Source organism: Cyanistes caeruleus, chromosome 9, assembly GCF_971803275.1.
Source record: "Cyanistes caeruleus chromosome 9, bCyaCae1.hap1.1, whole genome shotgun sequence".
In the NCBI taxonomy this organism is placed as follows: Eukaryota; Metazoa; Chordata; class Aves; order Passeriformes; family Paridae; genus Cyanistes; species Cyanistes caeruleus.
Genome location: NC_141709.1, coordinates 21,167,474 through 21,188,968, shown reverse-complemented (window position 1 = coordinate 21,188,968; position 21,495 = coordinate 21,167,474). Strand labels below are relative to the sequence as shown.

Sequence of the window (21,495 nt, the reverse complement as noted above, 5' to 3'; positions counted from 1 at the left end):
AGCTCTGTGTATTGTATCACATTTTCCATTATGAAATACTTTTAATTAGACAAAAGTCAAGTTTCTAACCTACACAGAAATCTTAGGTCTAAGCACTGTAATCACAATTCAAACAGCTGGCTTCAAATTCCCAGGGAGTCAAGGATCCCAAAGAAAATATTATGAACCACTACATCTTGTCTCTGCTGTTGCTCAAGAAATCATTACTCCCCTTACTGAAAGCAGCAATTTATTATGTAAAGAGCAAAGCTAGCACAAAACAAGGCAACGATATTCTGTGGCAGGAACTTTTACAAAAGTCACAGCTCTATGAAATTCGGCAAACTCTACAAGTACGCACGTGTTTTTTGGCACCTTGTCCTGTTCTCACTGAAGTCAGTGGGAATTTTGCCACTGACTAAACAAAGGGGAGGATTGGGCCCAAACTATGCATCTATTTGCCAAAATAATCAAGTTACAGGAAATTGCTCCCCAAAAGGTAGATGCATTTTAAAATTCCAGATGCCTACTTGGAGCTGATGTAATTTACACAGACTGGGCCATATACTGCTCCCTGCCTCTGCACACAGCTCCCTTTGATGTTAATGGGAATCTGATGCTGCTTCAGGGCAGTGCAGAACACATCCCTTGGAGCCCATTTCTTCCACTCTATCACTAAAGAGTGAGCACGAAAGAGAGTGGCAGTAACACATCACATTACATCCAATATTCATGCAATTATTGAAGAACACTGTACGTATTACATTTGCAAACTGTCCATAATAATTTAATTTTCTCTCCTCAATTTATAATATGTTAATTAAGCATGAAATTAAATGCTTTTTAACATACAACTGATTATGCTATAATGTATCCAAGATTGACTACTGAATAATAAATCATCATTTGCATAAATATTTATATAATTTATTTTTAAAATTCCATAATGCATAAACAGATAACATGAGAAAACAACAAGTTCCATTACAGACATTGTACTTTGACTTTTAAAGACCTTTTTCCTTGAGACTTGTTAAGACTTCTACATATATTAGGGAACCAAACTGTACTCCACACCATAAGGAGTACTGCAGTCCTTCTTTACATGTTATCAGAACTCCATAATCACATAACATGTTATTCTTAACATGCACCAAAACCCAGAAAACTTGTCATAAAAGGAGAAAAATACACTTTCATTGTAATGCAATCCATATTAGCTTTACCCAATATGGAATTTTCATCAAAAACTGATCTTGCATTTGGGATCCATCATTGCATTGGCTCATATCAATGGCAAAACCTCTTCTTTCTGCCCTGCCATCTATCATTATCATATCTGACACTCAAAAAACTTTAATGCAATTATTTCAGTCTAGGTTTCTCTGTGACAAATTTACAGTTGTACTCATTACATTGCTTGGGAGTTAAAAGCTGATTTTTTTTTTTTTTACAAGACAACCATGTTAACTTTCAAATATGAGGGGAAATCTAATGAAAATCCATTAACAGTGTTGCTGAGAACAGCAATTACAGCCCCATTCACTCTTCCTGCCTGATAGCAAGAGTCAGATTTTATGGACCACATATCCTTGAGGAACTTTCCACCAGCAACAGCTCAGATACCTTCTCACTCCTCCACAAAGGGCCTGCACCAAAGCTGACTGAAGTAAATGGAAAGATTCCCCAAGAACCCACAGGCTTTGGATCAGGTTCACATTTTGCACAATATTCTCATGAACTGAAGATCATTTACAGGCAAATCCCAGTGCTCAACTCTGCTCTGTCCACACTGAGTGGGGAGACTCCACATTTATTTCAGTGGGAAAGGAAAGACAAACTTCATGTAACTGCATAAGTGCCTCTACCTTGGCTAACTTTGTTTATGCTTCTTATTGGCCTAATCAGAAGTGTCAAAGATATTAAAAAAACCCACACCATTTTTCAAAAAATGCAATCAAAACAATATAGTTAGATTTTTTTGGACATACTGACCTGCTGCTTACAAGCCAGGAGCTAGAAAGAGTTTGGAATAAATCACACTGGCTTGAACACAGAATCCTCTTGTAAAAAGAAAACTGGATTGAAATGCCTAATTTAGGGTGACCAGTTAAAAATAATTTTCAGTTATTCAAAAAGAAAACTGTTTAATGAGAAAACTATTATGAGAAAAGAAAAGTGTAAATGGGGTTTTTTTTCCGCACCTGCTTAAAAGTCACCAACTAGCCAGCAGAAAATGCCAAGGCGACATATTCCAGGCAGGGAACAAGACTGAAATAGAGCCCAGCTTTGGTTCACTGCTGCAAGCTGCTGTGCACCTCTTGAGAAACACTCAGCTCTATACAGAAATCAGTGGGAGTTTTAGTAACTCAGACTGCTACAGCATCAAAATTTTGGATATTAATGTGGATTATGTTTAAAAAGTCTGTTTTCTTGCCCAGAAATCCTGTGATGAATTTGCTCTTCAGTAAGTTTTCAGGAAGCCCTCATCATTAGTGGAAGGATGTGGTATAATATAAGCTTTTTTGAAAAGTTTTGAAATTATACTTCTGGCTGCTACAGTCATACATCTGAGAAAGGAGGTGGGAGTCCCTGCACAGCTGAGAGCTCTTGGGACAGCAGAGTTTGATGGGCTGCCCAAGAGCTCCTCCTGGGCTCCTCCCGGGGACTGCACAGAAAATGCCATAAAACTGAGCCTTCCAGGCAGTTTCTGCAGAGACACATTTTTCTCCCTCTCTTCTACTCCTTCTCACTTCTTTTTCTCATTCTTATTCTCAATTACTTTCTGCTTTTTGTTTTCAAGGTATCATGTAAGAGGATTTTGTTATAAGAAGTGATGCTCTCTTTGTGAGCATGCCATCACAAGAAGAGAGCACCAGACCATCCATGTCTGCTAAACCACCCTCCATCTCTTAATATTGTTGTTCAGTGTTTGGCACCGGCTTCAGACTCCATTTCTTATAAATGCACAGAACTCTGCAAGCTGCAATCCCTCAGATACAAACTGGTAATGCTACTCAATACCCTGAATTCTTAGAGCTTTCTTCCATGATCTCAAAATGCTTAGAGATATCAATATTTCTTCTGCACACAGAAAACCTAGGGCATAAGGACACGACATGACTTTGAGTGTACACCCAGTCTACAAAGCTACACACTGGCCACACAGCTGACCATCAACTGGATCTTCTGATATTCCAAAAGCAACAAGATCAAACTTTACTTCCTTACAAAATTTGACTGACCAACTCATTCTTTTTAGTTCTCCCTAGAATTGATCTATAACTTCCTGTTTAAAGATTTTTTTGGAACCCTTGGAGTCTGTTCTCACTGCACTCCCTCCTCCACCCTCTCATTTGATCCAGATGTGCCCCAGCTGGGTACAAGAAGGGCATTGTGCTGCCCTCCGTGCCTCGGCTGCTGGGCTTCACAGTCGTGCTCTTCTGCCTCCACTTTTTACTGACATATTTCTTAGATGCAGCACACTGTGAAAGGGATACAGGATGTTACATGAGGTGTACTGAAACACTTTATTATTAAATATTTTAAATTAATCATGTGTGATAGTTAATTATTCATTCAAACAAACCATGAAAAATAGGGACTGCAGCAATTTCCTCTCTCCAGTATCAGATTGCTACTAAATGTATGGCACAATAAAACACTCAAATTAAAACTTCCTGATGTGACACCAAATTACTAAATACCCAAAGTGCTGAAAAATTAGAAGTATAACCCTTGCACAACATATTTATTATATTCATGTCCTACTTAAAAATGCATCTTATTTGGAAGAAAAGAATATTCATGATCTCTCTTGTACAAATTGGAAAGGAAGTTTCTTGATTTGCCTGAAACTTTTGAACAGCAACATAAGCAAACCTTAAGGAAGGCACATCATGAGCAAGCAGTTGATGGTGTATGGTGAAATTAAATAATTACATAGCAGAATGTAACCTCTTGAAGTCAAGCTTTCCACCTGAACAAGTAAATTTTTATTATTCCTAATTACTTAGAGTGCCCTTCATCAAGAAGGAGTAAGAACAAAATTCACTTGCTCAAAGAACTTGAAATTGAAAATCCCACTACATCCTACTTGTGACAAGGCCAGTGTTGGTGGAACTAGTCCTTGTAATAAGCAACACACAAGATATGAAACATTTTTAGGAAATTTTTAGGAAAGAAACCTGGAAGAAAAAAGGAAAAACAAAACATATAAGAAAGAAGTCTATAGAACAGATGAAGATTAAGATACGAAGAAAAAGTTCAGCCAAATCAAAACATAGTACATGCCCTGTTAACTCTCCAATGCTATCTTTTTATGCTCTCTCACAGATATCAGGGTCAAGACTGAGTATCCTCTACTGCCCTTCCCTAACAATCACCAAACTAATTTAAAAAATATCCCAGAAAAATAAAAGCAGGATAGAAAAGATGAAAGAACCCATATCCCAATCTTGTTTTTATTTATGACTTTACTGTAATTTTGTCATACATACTCAGCTGTAAAGTTTACTTCCTATATAATTCCTAAACCCTGCACAAAATGTAAACAAGACTTCTGACTGAACTTAATGATTCTATTTTGAACTGCCTGGTTTCTGGCAGAGATATTATAGTATATATTCCTGAAGACTCAGTGTAACGATCAAAGCACTCTGAAAGTACAGTGATCGATGAAGAGCTGTTTGTCTGTCAATCCTTCAAGAGAAGCAGGAGTGCCCAGCTCAGCAGAACAGCAGGAGAGCATGCTGCCTTCTGAGGGAGTTGTGGCTTGGTCACGGTCTCTCCAAGGTAATAATATTTTGTCAGTATTATTTCTTTTCTCACTATGAAAAGAGATCCGTCTTCTGTGAACCCATTTGTTAGATTGCAATTTACAGGTTTAACCTTTCATTAGTCTCTATCCACTTTCATTAAAGCCACTAATTTGACATGTGAATGACTTCTTTTTGAGAGGTTTGTCCTTTCCAAAGAGATTTTTTTCACTTGCCTATCAGCGAGGCCCAGGCAGTGAGTGTCATTACTGCCTTCTCTGCTGACAGCAAAGGGATGGAGCAGGAGAGTGCCCAGGCAAAGGGTCACAGAGGTGCAAACATTACACACCTGAATGAATTTTAATACTGGTCACCTCTTACCATACCCATACTGTTCTTCCTTTCTCCCTTTGCCCTGCAGTACTTCACCTCTCTCTTGTGTTGGCGAGATATCCCTAACAGCATCTTTGAATCTTTTCCTCCTTGTATGTCCTTCTTCTCCTTCTTCCTTCTGCTTTGATTCTCCTTTGCTTTCTTCTATTTCATCTTTTCTCTAGTCAGGTCTCCTATTATTTGTTTCATCTTTTGTTGCTCTTTTCCCCCTCTACACAGTTGCTCTTTTTCTGTGTTGCTGACTAAACTTTCTTCTTCTTTTTTTTTTTTCCTCTTCCCACCTCAAACAGCCTTTCCAATCTTTCTCTAAAGCACAGCAGAACAAGCAAATTAGAGAATCTTGTTAATTTAATCTAGCACCTCCTCAGCGTTGTTCTTTTCTTGATCATTCTGCTCCCTTTTGCTTTTCTACAAGCAAGGATAAACAGCTTCTAATGGTAAAGGGCAGATAGAGAGGAAAAGATCAGCTCTCATGGCCTTGCTGGAGCCAATTTTAATATCTATTTTGCTAATATTAATATCTATTATCTATTTGGTTTTTGCATAATAAGAGCCTTCTCCTTTAAGCCTCCATATGAGCCAGATACAGCCTTTTACTGTTCTCCATCATTATATGGCTCTTCAATCTTTTTATAGTAAGAAACTGAAAATATATTCTGCACAGTGTTATTTGTTAGCCTCTCTCTCTCCCCATCCCTTTCAGTTTTTTAAGTGTTATTTAACTGTCAAAGTTTAGGACACTGCATTTGAAAAATACTACTCAACATCTCTACAGTGGAAGACCTGTGAGAGAAAAGGAAATAAACCCTCCTGAAAGCGTTTATGTTCCCTGAGTAGCAGCACATGGAACGTCTGAGAGTCATTAGTTTCCTTCAGCTGTTACAATATGGGTGAACATCAGCCAAAACACACGAGCTGTTTGGAAAGAGCCAGCACTGGTGGGGTCAGAGAGGAATGGGCTTGTTCTGTAGAGAAATCTTTGCTCCTATACAGCCTCCGCTCCCTGCTGCCAGAATCAATGGGCTGCACAGGGTGCTTCTTCTCAGGGCAGATTGGGCATGGGGTGAGCAGTGCAGGAAGGAAAAATGGGAGTGAGTCCTGAGGTTATTATACAGATGAGGCAAAAGCAATTGGAAAAAAGAATGAAATGCAAACTGCCATGACAAAAGGAAAAGGATAAAAACTATAAAATGACTTCAGGCTGGATAATCCCCAGGGATTGAGAAAAAAGAGGGGCAAGGTGGGAGGTAAGATATTTTAGCTTCTATCTACTCAGCAAATTTCCTCAGATTACTCATAATATGTGAAATTATACATAATTCTCCTCAAAGATGTTGACAGTGAAGCTACTTCTACCTCAACAATGTCATTTATTCTTTACAGACAAGTAGCAATAGTTTTTATCTGTGGTTCATAAATATATGATATATACAGGTATGCAGCAACGTTATCCAACAAAACATAAGCCCTTCCTAAGAACACAAACACAAGTCCCTAGACAGAGACAATGCATTTTTTTTTCTCTTGTTACCTATATAGGTTCTTCCAACTGAAAGTGTCAAATCAAAGGAGCACAGAAAATCAAAAGCAAAGCTGGAACAGTGATGAGAGTCCCACTTGCAGAGTCTGGCTCTGAGCACCCTTCACCCTTTTTCATAAAGACATTTTGAAGGAAAAACTAAAAATCATAGCAAACGTGAACACAGCTGGACATCAGGTAGGTCTTCAAAAGCACCTGGGATGGGAAACAAGACAAGGAGATAATCTGTTGACATTTATTTGATAATTTCTGGATATAATTTTTCTCAATACTAAGGTTTTAGGCATTTTGAATCTTAACTACACATTTCTCCACCTGGGATATTTAAGTGTCCCAAACAGACAAACCTACAGCAAGCAAACTCAGGCTGTTGAGACACCAGAACAATAGACAAGCAACAAAACACTACACAGACTTGTGGGAAGAATACCAGGAAGTTACTTCACTTAACATCTAACAACTCCCTTCTCTCACTAGATTTTGGAAATCAATTTTTTTAACAATCTAATCCAGAGACTTTGGCTATAGGGTGATTAGATTAATTTTCCAGATCCACAGTCAATCTAAGAAATGGAATATGGTGCTCTGCAGTTCAGTAAATCCAAGATTTCAAGCTTGAGCATATAATCCTGAATGATTCAAGAACAGTTAGAATAATCTTCAACCAAATTAGTAAAGGAACTTTATGATTTATGCTTTCACTGCTGTCTTTTCTAAGGAGAATAAGGTTTTATCTTATTTTATTTTTAAATTATCAATTAAAGAAAAGTTGACTGGTGACAAGAACTCTTCTAATTACTAAGTTTTCACAGTATTAAATACTTAAAGTTAAATCAACCAGCATTTAGCAAACTACTGCTCCCCCCTTCTCCCCCTCCATATACACACTTTTTTCTTTCTAAAAGCCCTCTGCTGAATTAGCTGTTAGGTACTAATTGCAAATGATTAAGCACTCACTAGTCTTACACTTCTTGCTTTAATATTAATGTGATGTATTAGCATGGAACATGGCTTGTATTAATATTATAAATGGAAGCCTGCATGGATCACTGCCTACTGTTTTGCATTACAAGGAGCATGCAGCTAAAGAAAAAAGTCCAATTTAGACCAGAAAAAGCCTAGTACACCATATATTTCTGTTGGCAACAAAGAAGTAAAAAGACTGAAGAAAATAAAGTTAAATACTATCTATTTATATAAGCAGCATATCATTTTTTTTCATAAGCAGCAGCAGCAAACATATAAAATGATGAATTTCTCTAATCCATCTCTGAAATAACTGGAATATATGAAGCTAAAGTTAAATTTAAACTACTCCATTAAGCAGAGCCATGCCACAGACAAATATATTTTCTGCTTTGCTCTACAGAGGTAACAAACCTCTTGCTTTTTCTGTGCATATCAGGTTCAAGGATTATACTCCATTTAAACATCTTACTTGTGATCTGGTATTCATAGGATGCCAAAGAGTACTTAGTGTGTTTTTAAGGTCTGTATATTTGTAATTATTTATCCTTCCCCCAAGGTAGCTTTCTCATTTTTTCAGCCACCATGGGCATGTAAAACATAGGTCTCTTAGAATATGCAGCTTAACAAGCTTGTCTTGTATTTGTTACACAAAATAATATCTGCTAAAATTGAATCCGGTTTGTTAGAAATGAAAAACATTGCTTTCATTCTTCATTGTTTTGTGCAACTTTAAATGGACATAATATATTTAGATGATAGGCAAATGAAAGCTCTCTGCACATGAACTGTGTCAGTTCTAAAGAAAAGCACTTTCTGTAAATCTATGCATTTTCTCAGGAGCCTAAAGAGTCTCCTCCAAGATGAAATTGTTAATTCTGGTTATTGGAGAGGTATAGAAAATATAACATGCACTTTAAAAATAAATGACAGGTTTCCTCATCTGGAAAACACAATACATCTCTTTCTTAGTCTTTCTCTTGAAGTTGGTTATGAGAAAAAGCTTGTGGAAGGAAGAGAAATTATTTATGCAGTAGTCTTATAAATAAGTTGGAAGGATCAATACAAATGCAACTTTAGAAAGAGAAAGCCTGAGAGCTGAAATGTAAAACCAGCAGCAGGATCCTGGGATACCTCTGCCACTACAGCAGCAGCAGGAATGTGTAGCAACAACCAAAAAGAGAGTGATGCCAAAGCTCTGAACTATAATGTCCTACACACATACATTGCTGCTATTAACATCAGAGAGGCTTGCACAGAGAGAAAAAGGAGAATCTAGAGCAGAGATTGCTCTTAAGGAGAGTGAGCAGCTCAGCCACATCCCAGCACATAACACAGGACAGCAGCACACCTCAGCCAACTCCCACGGGCAACTGGTGCCCCACTCATTTGAAATGACATTGACACAGAAACACAGCAGAAGTAAAAAGTGTGTGTGCTAATGCAACAAACAGGCTGTAAAGAGCCAAGGAGCAAAGGATGGGAAGGAGCCCCCCAGGCAAAGCACAACCACTTGGCGAGCTCCTGTGCTCTGCCTGCAGCTGGCACTGTGGGGACCCTTCTGTTCCACGCTGGTCCCATAACAGAGCCCTGGGCAGGCCAGCAGAGAGGACTGGCTGAGCACAGGAGTGAGAGCTGGCAGCAGCTGTGCAGGATCATGAGTGTGAGTGTGTATTGGAGTCAAAGACATATTAATCAAGCATTGGGATTAGGAAAATATTCCTTTTCCAACAATAAAAAGTAGGGTTTATTATTTGTAACTTTGGCTTTGAATGATTCATACTGTCAGCATCCTGAAGCACCTTTAGAATAGGGAGACTGTTTTCCCAATATTTCTTATTCCCTACCAGCCATCTGAGAAAGAGACAGGAGCTGACTGAATTACCCATGGCCACAGAGTGATGCTGAGGCAGGTTCAAGAGTTAACCCAGCTCACTTGAATCCTACTGAGTCACTCTTCTGTCACAAAAGTTGACATAAAATTGCTCATCTAGGAGGATGGAGACCTGTCTTATACACAGAGCAGACATTCACATTTTTCTGAGATGGATGCCAGTGAAAATTCTCCACCTTCTTGCAAAAAGATGAGTAAAAGCTTGTTCAGTTTTAGCTTCTTCGTTAGTCTGAGAATTCAACATTATTAGAGCTACATTTATGGACAGATATCTATATAGCTACAGATATAATTATATATATAAAGACATAAATATTCAAAGGAGGAACCTTTAGGAGAATAGTAATTGGATTATTAAAAATACTATCAGATTACATGGATTCTGATACAAGACTGATATCAAGTTCAGATTGCTCTGTAAACCTTGAATTCCAGCTCTTAAATTATTGAATTTACAACCTTGATAATGCTTGAGATTTTCAATGTATATCTTTGTTTTGACTGCATATACAAAGAACTGTTACAGAAACTCGGTGTTTGCCTATATTTATCACACGCTGTCACAGAAGTTTCTCAGTCTTCTGTTTTTAGAATTGGAAATAAACCTATTGCTAAGAATATAATTTTCCATAGGAACTGCTTCCTACCACAATCCTAATACTGGTAATTCCTTGGAGTAAATACTGCCATTCCTGCCATTGAATCAATGAAACTGAGAAGTTTTTTCAAGTCAGATCCATATCTGATTATAATTCAACTCAGCTTTAATTTCTAATGCAGGACAGGAAAATGCAAAGCCAGGTTCCCATCTCCACTGAGGGCTGCCCTTTGGGAATTATGTATTTCTCACTAGCAGTGGCTAAATCCTCTGAAGCTGCAAGACAACCATTTATTCCATAGTGTCTAATGTAAAAAACGTGTTGAGCATCACCCAGACACCATCCTACTGAGTGCCATAGCTCACTCATACAAGAGTGTCCCACAGCTCTTCCACTTTCATTTATGTTATCTGCTGCACCAGAGTGATTTGGGATAATTGGCAGTGGAATTCTGCTAACATGAACTTTGGGACTGAATTGTTTTCAATTAATGAATGTTCCTACTGCACATTGGTGACTGTCTCTACAAGCATTCATTCTTCAGAAATGCTACTGTGGTACTTTCTGAAAAAGAAGATTTGGAAAGAATTCAAAACACAGGAAAAATCCAACAATAAGCAGTAAACACAAGAATTCATGTGAAGTAAGAAAAGAGGAAGCAGTGGGTTGATATTTGGCTACATGCACTACTCTGTTTGAGAACTGTGCTGTTACTTTATATTAAATTTCAGTTTCTGCTGAACTTTCCTAGGAGTTTTCCACTTACTTTGCTTTTGGAAAGAATGGGTAAAATTAGCCACTAGAAGGGATGAATGGAAGAGGAGTTGTACAGTATATGGCTTTACCAACTTGAATCTACATTTACATCTATGAATTCATCTCCATGGTTTAAGACACATGCCTGAATATATCTCATAGAATGGAAAAAAAATCCTGCCAAAAATCCTGTGTTTTAATCCATGGGATGCTAGGTTCAACAAAGGTGCTTTCAATTTCACTATTCCTCCTTTTACATAGCATTGACTTGATGAAAAGTTAGGGTATCATTCTTGTTACCACAGCTCACTTTCAACAGTTGGAGGGGTTTTTTTATCATTTTCATTGCAATTGCTTATTAATGCTGAAATGCATCTACTCCCTCAGTATATTTAATTGCTCTTTCAGGGTAGTAAGCAATATTGAAAGGTCTCAAATCCCCCTTTCACAGTGCCAGCTAGCTCACCCAAGTGAGCAGCAGTCATTTTACCCAATGCATGTTACTGAAATCTTAAAATATTTTTATTGAATACTAAAAACAATCTGACAGATTTCACACATAAATTACAATTCTTAATTTTCAATACACAAACCACCTCTCCAGTGCTCACTACATTACTCTGGATAGCAGGAGAGTTGGAAAAGAGATATCAGCCTTCACTACTGACTGCACTGCAGTGGAATCACCCACTCTGCTGCTTTAGCCCAACCAACTTCTGAAAACAGTTGGGGACATGGGAACAGAGTCTCTGAAAAGCTTTCTGTCTACATATATTTAGCAACTTTATCTTATACTGATCTGAAACACCGAGTCCCAATTCAGGATAAAGTTTCACACCTTGTTCAGTTTTAATTCACCAAATTACCTAACTGAAGTCCACTCACTGAATTACTTTGGTGCCTAAAGTGCAATAAAGAGCTTAAGCATGCACAGAGACAAACTGCTCTGAACTTTTGAAGCTTGTACTCTTAACTGAACACATCTTAACTGTGTGTCATACTTCAGAGTTGAGGAATGAGACTCTCACGCATTTTCCTTCCATTTGTCTGTAGTCCTTAGCAAGAAGCATCTTATTCAGTCACCTCTTGTTATATCATATCAGGTCTGAAAGCACTATAGCTTCAAAGAGGCAAAGTGCTAAAAATGAGACAGGCTGATCATATGAGATCAAAAATATACAAGAATTCAGATAAGGAGGTGGGAAAAACATAAAAAAAAAAGAAGGAAGAGGAATGAAAGCATGTGCTTACAATTCCTGAACAAGAACAGTTCTCTCAAAGACAATGTACTGTACATATGTTATTTATATGCCACCATTTTAATGGCCCTTTAATGAAAAACATCTTGTTACCATAGTAACTGCCACATTGCGTGCTGTCTCTGAGACTCCTACATCATCACACAGGACACGCACAGCGTTTCACACCAATAAGTCACGGGCATGTCTGGTATTTTACGAAAGAACAACGTGCACATATTTCCTCCATTTTAACCCATTATCTTGCACACACAGTACTGATGTGAGTTTCTCAACATGGAAAATGAAAATTGTGTTCTTGCTACTTCTCTCATTGTATTGGTGGAGAGCAACATGTGTTCATAATGGCAACTCAAAATAGGAGAAAAACTGATTTTGAACTATTATCTTACCTCTCCATGCATCCACAAGCTGTTTACAAGTTGAAGAAGAACCTGTTGAATCGTTTCATCTCATTGTGAAAGTGCCCACTTATTTCCTTTTGGCATTTCTGTAACACTGATTTTCAGGATACTTTTCAGGGAGTTATGACATTTGCAACAGAAGTTCCCTGCAAAAACTCTCAGTGTGAGGTGCACATAGAGGTCTATCTTCCTCCTCCACTCCATCATTTATTATATTTTAAGATTTTGTACATCTTACCTAAGACATTGCACAAGAAACTTCTGCTGCCCTCGTTGCTACCACATTTCTATCCAATGCTTTATTTTTTAAGTCGTATCTACCTTAAAGATTTCAAACTACACAAAAGGTGGACAGAATCTTTTTCCTTTGGGAATGGGCACAATAAAAAATGTTTTGACATGAGCCTAAGGAAATGTTGGGTACATAGTTTCAATGGGTAGAATTTCAGAATAAATGATGTAAGGGTTATCTTCACACTGCATACAACAGCTCTGAATCCTGTGCAACAACATCTATTCAACAGCTGAAGAAAACACAGGTAAACAGTCTGCTGGTTCTAATTTGATGAGTGTAACATCTCCAGACAGTTTGTTCACTTTAAACAGGCAGGTTTATTAATTTTGAATGCATTACCACACAATAACTTTTTTTTTAAAACCAAAGGATAATTAACCCTGGAGCCTACCTGCAGGAAATGTACTATCAGTATTGCTGGCTACCTTCAGGATACAATTAGCAGAGACACCAAGCTGTTAAACTTATATCATTATAATACTGCTAAACATAGTAGATAAACAGTGAGCCACTGCTTGAAGATTTCTTGAGACTGAGGACGAACAGGAACCGTCATTGCCAGACTTAAGGATCCTGTTCTGCAGCATGGGATATATAGGACCATTTCCCAAGGCAAAATCCTTTCTTACAAGAAAAAGACACCAAAATTCAAGCCAGCTTCTTGCCATCTGCAATATTAAAAGACCCAAATGCTCCTAATTTGAGGGCAGATGAAAGTCAGGCAAGTTTATTCTGTAGTCCAGGAAATGACAAGAAGACAGTTATACACAGGGCTGAGGACCATTGCAGGACTGCTGCTAGGTCAGCACCAGGTCCTTCCTAGGGCTCTGCCTCATAACACTGGCCAACAAGAAAAACAGATTTTGAATATGTGGCTTACAACCATACTAGTTTTCCCTAAGTTATTGATGCCAAGATGATTTTTGCCTTTTCTTTCATGTACCTTTTATATAACTTTTATGTATCCTCAGTATTCTTAGCATGCATACTTGTAATTCCTCCAGTTTGATAGTTTAGCATAGCCCTAGTATTCTGTTTGGCCAGGAGACCAAACATCCTAAAGGCCTTGTAGTAGGAGGCTGGAAAACGCTGCGCTGTCTTGGGAAACCAAGGTCCTCTCTAGAACATATTCTGTAAGCCAGAGATTTGCCCAATCCAGGGGGGAATTCCTCAGATGGGGGACTATCACATCATCCATCCAGGCCTCCCATTAGGGCATCCTTGTTAGATATGCTCATTTGTAAGGTCTATAAATTGTATAGGCAATCTGTTGTGTGTGCACTGCGGCGCATCCCACCTTGGTGAAGTGGTGCACCATAAGGATCCTTATTAAAATACCCAGGAAAAAAACCCTTATCCCTTAACTGTGTCTGGTCCTCGATTTTTAAGGCCAGGGAAAGGCATCATTATAGAAAACACACCTAGCATACATTAAAAATGTGACTCATCTGGAGAGATATTTTTCTTTGAATATTCCAGGATACCCTGCATTGTCGCTGATAGGGACAAAACTTGTTCAACTTTAAACTTTTTAATTGACTAGAAAGTATGGAAGCCCTGAGGCCACAAATACACATTGCACAACAGACTGTTTCTGCTTTCCCACTAAGAATCAGGAGAAGCCTTGCAGTATTTTCCTCTTACTCATGAAATTGGAACTGAAAAAAACAATGAATTTCTCACACTGTACAGAAATCAGCTCAGTCCCAAGACAGATACTGTGAGCTTTAAATCCTCACACCAGAAGTTATTTCAGACCAGACAAAATACACTTATTTATAATATTAAGCAGAGGTTCTAGTGACAGGAGTCACCCTATCTGCACATTCTAGATCACACTGCTGTGCAAAAAGGGTGGAGGCGAGGTGGGAGTGGGGTGTTGTTGATATTTTTTTTGTCCAGATTACAAGGAGGTTCTTGTTACTTGCACCAGAAAGTCTGTTATGGTCTGCTGCCAAAACCTGAAATTAGAGGTTAACATATCGAAGTTAATATGCCCATATAACCCATTTCTATTACTAGGTTTCAGACACAGAGAAGAGCTATGTAAAATTCAATCTATAACTGCAAATTTTGCCAATTTTGGAAAGAATAGGATGAAATAGTTTCAAATATTTTAAAGCAGTTCAAACCTTCCTGTGGGCACAGAACTCAAGAAGAATAAAACCAAAAATTTTAACACTTAAAAATACGTTCATTATCAGAATGTTAAGATTTATGGCCTACTCCCCTAAGTTTGGCTGAAAGTTACAAGCTTTGGTTTAACTTCATTAGTTGTGATTTTACTTTTTATTCCTTAAATTCTTAAATATCCTCACACTCAAGTCCCTTTTGTAGCTTTCTTCTCAAACCTCCTACTTCCCATTCTAGTGAATCCCTGAGAGAGCTTTAAATGGTTGTTGCACGTCTCATAACACAAGCATCAATTATGTGGGTTTTTGCTATTTAATATCCTTAAATTCTAGACTTTAGACCAAAAAAACCCAACAAACCCAAGCTACTTCTGCTTGCTCAGAAATCATTGTCTGCACTGCTACTGATACTAACAGTGAGGAACCAGGCTCTGCAACAGCAAAACACAGATTTGTGGCAGAGCTGGAAGAAAGTGAAAGAACTGGATGTCACTTTGGATTTGGCTTCTTTGCATTTTCAAATTGTTCTGCATTGTGCAAGAGCAATATGATTCAAAAATAATCAGAAAAGACAAGTAAGAGACCACTATTTCCTGTATTTTGGTCAATTTAGTACATAGAATTCCTTCCACTTCTATTCCTTCTACCTATAACTTACCAGTGGTATATGGGAGAACTAAAGGGAATGTGGGAAAGAGATGGGAAAAGGAAATGTACTATGATTATTTTAGAAGGCTCTTAATAGCTGCTAGCAAACTATCGGGGAAAAAAAAAGTGAACCCATTCCAAATCTTCATATGTTCTAAAGCCAACATTTTTTATTTTTTTTTTATCTCCAGCAATGGAGAGACCAACATGTCACTCAGATATCCAAGATCCATACTAGAAAGACCTGATTGTGAACTCTTCACATTTCCCATTCTCAGCTACCTATGTGTCTGATAGGATTTTTCCACATCTCATTGCATTGAGAGAAAAGTGTAGTTATGATTTCCAAACTTGCTGAAGCAGCACTTATTAAAGCATGCACTCAGGATTCATTTGTGTTTGAGATCTTTCATTACCTAAATTTTAATGCCACCTTTCCAGGCATCACTCATTATCACCTGAAATTCAGGAACCACAAGCAAAAAAGACTGTCTGAACACATGGTTACAAGAGAGTGATTTTCCTAGCAAAGACAGACATGTGAAAGCTTTCAGAACTTCTTTTCCAACTCTTGTGAGTTTTTAATGATCTGGATAGCGTGGGTAGTGGAAACAGATGCTATCGTCTCTACATTTTTGGCAGAGGATAAAGCAGCAAAGGCTAACATATTCATGCTGTTTGCAAACTCATGTATACCACAGATCATCTTTCCAAAATACATTTGGGCAGGACAGAAAATTTTCAGCTCTTGATGATATAAAATTATACCATTAATGTCTAAATATATCATTACATTTTAAAAGAAAATACCCCCCTCCTGCAATGCATAACCTTCGCTGTTCTCAAGTGGATAAAGAATACATATCTGGGTAGCCCTAAAGATTCTTTCCTCTCCCATGAAAGAAAGTAATGCTTTCCAAGTGCTTGAGGGTCCTCAGATGGAAGACACTTTGTCTGAGTAAATTCTTTTATTTATTGCTGCCACGCAGCATTCAGTACATCCAGAATGCTTCCAGCTTGCAGGCTGAAGACCCAGTGTGAGCAGATGTAACTCCACTGACACCAGCAGAGCTACACACACTTACACCAGTCCCCAACGTGGTCTAAACACTGCTGCCTACAGTTCAAGCTCTGTCTGTCCTTATCGGTGAAGTTTTTAATTTGATAATAATTGTCTAGACTTGATCCAAAACTTAGGATACAGGGAAAAGAAAACTAACATAAAGAAAAGATCTATCTCTGCTTCATCTAAGCCTTCCCCTGTCCTAAAGAAGCTTGGTTTGGATCCTTAAAAGAAGTTAACCTCTAAAGATTTGAAAACAATAAAGCAGTTAAATGTGAAGAGCTGATCAAGGGTTAGAAATATTGTATCTTTCATATGACACTGCACCAACAGCCTCTGCAACTCACACATATCCTTGTCCTTGGTGTTATCCTCTCTTAATTAGCTGCAGGCTGTAAAGCTAAAATGCACCTTGTAACATATTTTTAAAAAAAAAATTCATCATGCAATCACCTGAAAGAATTTAAACTGCCTTCAAAGCAATGAAAGAGGAAAGTAATTACAGAATTCAAGCAACATGCTATCATCTAAGATCTTAATTCCACTGAATAGTGTGCAAGGGTACATTCTTCTTAGGGTGGATGGGACTGTATAGATAAGGATGCCCTGAAAGGGGATCTGGTTTCAGAATGAGGTTTTCTAAGCATTCCCACAGCACTGAGTCTAAGTGCTCAGGTAAAAGGCCACTCAGATATTTTGGGTCAACAATTACTTAAAATTGACAATGAAATTCAGAATATTTTGGGGATTTCATGACAGTTATAAAAGAAATCTTAACTCAGTATTCACTGCCTGACCTTTGATCTGATTTTGATCTGTTACTAGAGAGTAATCTGGAAAGCAAGTGGCCTAGAATCAAACTGATATCACTGACAGCACCATCAGGGACTCTGATGCTGTGATCACACTAATGCTGGCTTGAGCTGTATGAAAGACATGGAAGGGGAGGGTATCAATACTTTTCCCATTGTGAGAAACAGAAAGACACAAGAAAGAAAATGGTAGTATTTTCTGGCTTCTATTAATCATGTCCAGTGACAATTAAAAACAAGACACTTGCTATCATTTCTCTACAGTGTGGTAAAAAAAAATTTGCAGTATGTTTTGTATTTTGGCTTTTAGGAGTGAGAACAATTTGAGCTTTCTGATTTCTTTATTTTTAGCAAAGTAATGACATAGGTTTTTATACATCATCATTTGAAAAGAGTGTTTCATGTTTTGTGCACTCCAGGCAATTTAAAATCAGGCTTGCCTCATACCAGACTGATACTTAAAATAGGTGGTAGAAAAGAAATTGAGTGGGCAAAAATCAAGCCTCAGTTGCTTTTTTTTTTTTAGTTTAAAGCTGTCAGAACTCTCCCCTGTCTCTTTTAAACTGTAGGCTATTTCCATACACACTACAGGAATAAGAATTATTAAGATAATCTATCATGGATTTATGATCCTATTCAGTTACACTAAACATTCTGATTCAGCTCCAATGAATTATACCAATAATTAAAGAGCTAATGTGTTAAGTATGCTTTGAATAATAACATAAACATATTTTTGGGTGTGGTTTTTTTTTTTAAATACCTGCAGTGAATTTCCAGAAAGAGACAAATATGTATTATAGTGAGGTGTTCAACCTGAAACATTCACCTTTCAGAATAAGCATTAAGGCAATATACAATATATCCTTGTTTGCTTTCTAATGTGTAACAGTGGTGGAACATCTGGAATCATGGTGGCCACCCTCCAAGTTCTGATTGCAGCATTTCATTGAAAGGCAGTGACTACAGCCCAATGTTGCTGTGTTTTCATCTTTTAAAAAAGATTTTTTTTTGTAAAATCATGGCTCAAAGAAGGCACAGCTGTTTTGGAGAAGATGGGGAATAAAAGATAATCATTTTTGCAAGGATTACTGTGTACCATATCTAATGCTTCTTATTCTATGTATGCTTGAGGCAATAAGGCCTACCAGTAAACCTTTCACCTTTCACATTTTCTATTCAAAGACTGTTAAGACAGATGGCAGTAAATGCCATCTTTATTGAATTATGATCCATAGTGCTTTACCAGAAATAAGCAAGCATTAATCAAAGTACAAATGTTTGAAAAAGGTAGAGCTGAGAGAGCTTTGGGAAGGAAACAGCTTGCTGGGTATGCTGTCATATCTCTCTCAAAAATTAAACATCACAAGAGTTAAAAAACTTGCTAGCTGCCAAGCAGGGTTGAATGAAGCACCTTTCAGGCTTCCTATAAATTTTCAGAATATTTTACCCATTGTTCTGTGCCTTGTGTATGCACCTGGTGTGTGTGTGATTGTTTTCTTGGGTAAAAGTATAATTTTTAAATTTTAATTTATTTTGTTTAAATTTTAGTGAATTCACCAATCCTTTTAAATTACGTATGGTCTTTGGGTCTCTTACTGTTTTTGAGGTTGGGTTTTTTTTATGTCTTGGTTTGGATTTTGGAGGTTTTTAAAAACTCTTTGCCTGCTCTTGTGGTCTTGTTGGCTTTTTGTCATCATAACTTCATCTTTCTGCAATTTGTCTTGGCCAAAGGACAAAATCAACATTGGTCTCTCTCTGAGCAGTTGCATTCTTCACACTGCAGGTTTGAGATGGGAGTCTGCAGTAAACCTGCACTCGTGTGCTCAGTGTTGGGCCAGAAACAGTCTGTGACCTGTTCCCCACCCAGGAGGAGTTGTGAGCTAGCAAATAAGCCAAAATAACCCCTTAGTACCCTACAGCTCTGGCACTGTCAAGAAATTACTTGGAACAATTATCTTTCTTTTTATCTTTGATGGCAAAAGGACTGTTTTTTTGTAATATAATAGAACCTCTGAGACAAACAGATCTATGATGAGATACACTTACATGCAGCCTAGGTCTAGCCATGACAACCAGGGACATCCTAATGGGGAATTACAGCTCTCACTGTTCCCCATAAAAGCAAACCCCACACACAGCCCCAGCCACCCCATGGAACAACTGCTTTTAGAGCCACAGAAGCAAAATGAAAGACCTGGCTACAGATATGTGCATACATTAGAAGAAGTACCCTTGGATGACCTTTTCTCATATTAACTTTATTTTATGAGTGTGATTTAAATACTAACCAACAGGTAATTTGTTCATGTAGTGCATGCTGAATACCTAGAATCGAAGACATCAGTTAAATCATACCTGGCTTTGAGGAAGAAACTCAGACTTAAAAATTCTTTTTGGTTCAAGCTGGAGCCAAAAAAAAAAGTAAACATCTACTGCAGATGAAAGAGTTTTCTCTAGTGAAATCCCACTAGGTGTTTTTCCAATAGCAATTCTCATTTAACAAGTGCACTCTGCCATGCAGGTGGGACCTGTTACAAGCAACAGCACATTGGAACACAAGCCTTGCATAATTAATATTTATTACTTACGAATATTCATTTTATTTATGTCTTTATTGCCAGCCTCATGCTCTACTAACTGTAGTAGGAAAGCAGTAAAACTTTCCACTAGTTATATATACTTTCTAATTTCTAAAAATATCTCCAAACACCTAAAACATACACTTATTATGAGATGATTTAAAATTGAATAGAAAAAACATCAACTGATTCATCACTTGTCAAAAAAGGAAAACAAAAGAGTGAGTGACTCCCCATGATGAATACACAAAAATGTCAACATGAGGCAAATTACAGTCTGAAGGAGCAGCTCACAGAGCTGATTTATCCATGGAGCTGATATTACTCCCCAGTAAATTGATGTGAGCCTGCTGATGAAAGGGAAGTGAGTTACCCTGTGAACACAGGTGGGCAAAATTACACACAGCTTATCCACCGAGGTCAGAGCAGCTGGCAGGCTGCTAATTGCCCACCAAGTTACCCCAAGGTAACCCAGAAATGCCTTTGCATTCTGGACTCTGAAGCCTGAGCAGCTCAAGGCACCACAAAGCCTCTCCACTTGTTAACAGAAACTTATTAACTTGTAACACAGGCTGGTGATTTACAGTTGAGGCTGGTTCTTTTAATAGGGGACTACTACAAGACCTGAAGACACTGTCATTTTACATGACCTACAGTTTTGAACCTAATTTAAATATCTAAATAACTCCTTAACCTTCTTTGTATCTTATTGTACTACAGTAATTGTTATTCTTCTCCTTTCCCATGCAATACTCCATGATACTTTTCATGAAGAAAAATATTGATTTATCTGCAGTTCATTGTTGTTACTGGTAGCTTCCTTTCCCTGATAGCATTTTTGGTTACATTTGTCAAGGTTGTTGGCATTTAAAGAAAATGTGGTTTAACTCTGTAAAGCACTTAACTACTTAAATTTGGCTTTGCTGTAATCAGTGAAGTATAGTTCTCATACAAATGCTTTTCTGAACTAAGGCATAACTAACATCATGAATTCTGAACCCCCACATTTCTATTTCTATTCCAAAAACATACTCACGCTCTGAAAGGCCAAAATAAATCTGAGGTATGTCCTCCAGTGGATGAGAAATATTTTTACTTTTCCTCACCTATATGTAAACAAAACAATATAAATAAATAAGTGAATATTGATATTTAAGGACCAACATTGTCATAAAACATGCAGTATTTGTTCTCCCACTTTCTCAACTATTTTTATTTTAGCACAGTTTTTGAGGATATAGAAAAAGCTCTAAAAAGTAGCACTGCTATATTGTTATTTATTAATACTTCTTGAATATTTTAATAAGGATTGCAAATACAATTTAGGCTTTAGAGCAATTTTGGATCTAAAACCACCCAGAGATTTTTCTGTATTATTCTGTATCAGATGGCAAGTTCTACCATGTTACTACCAGT

At 37.6% G+C, this 21,495-nt stretch overlaps 1 long non-coding RNA gene across 1 annotated transcript in view; it reads right to left on the bottom strand.

Annotated features, from left to right (window-relative positions):
* The window catches only part of LOC147651667 (uncharacterized), a 66,539-nt gene extending 45,360 nt beyond the window's left edge, over positions 1-21,179 (bottom strand). The window contains exon 1 of the long non-coding RNA XR_015273779.1: positions 21,116-21,179. This is a non-coding gene — a long non-coding RNA (uncharacterized LOC147651667). The remainder of the gene's footprint in view (positions 1-21,115) is intronic.
* Between the last annotated feature and the right edge of the window lie 316 nt (positions 21,180-21,495).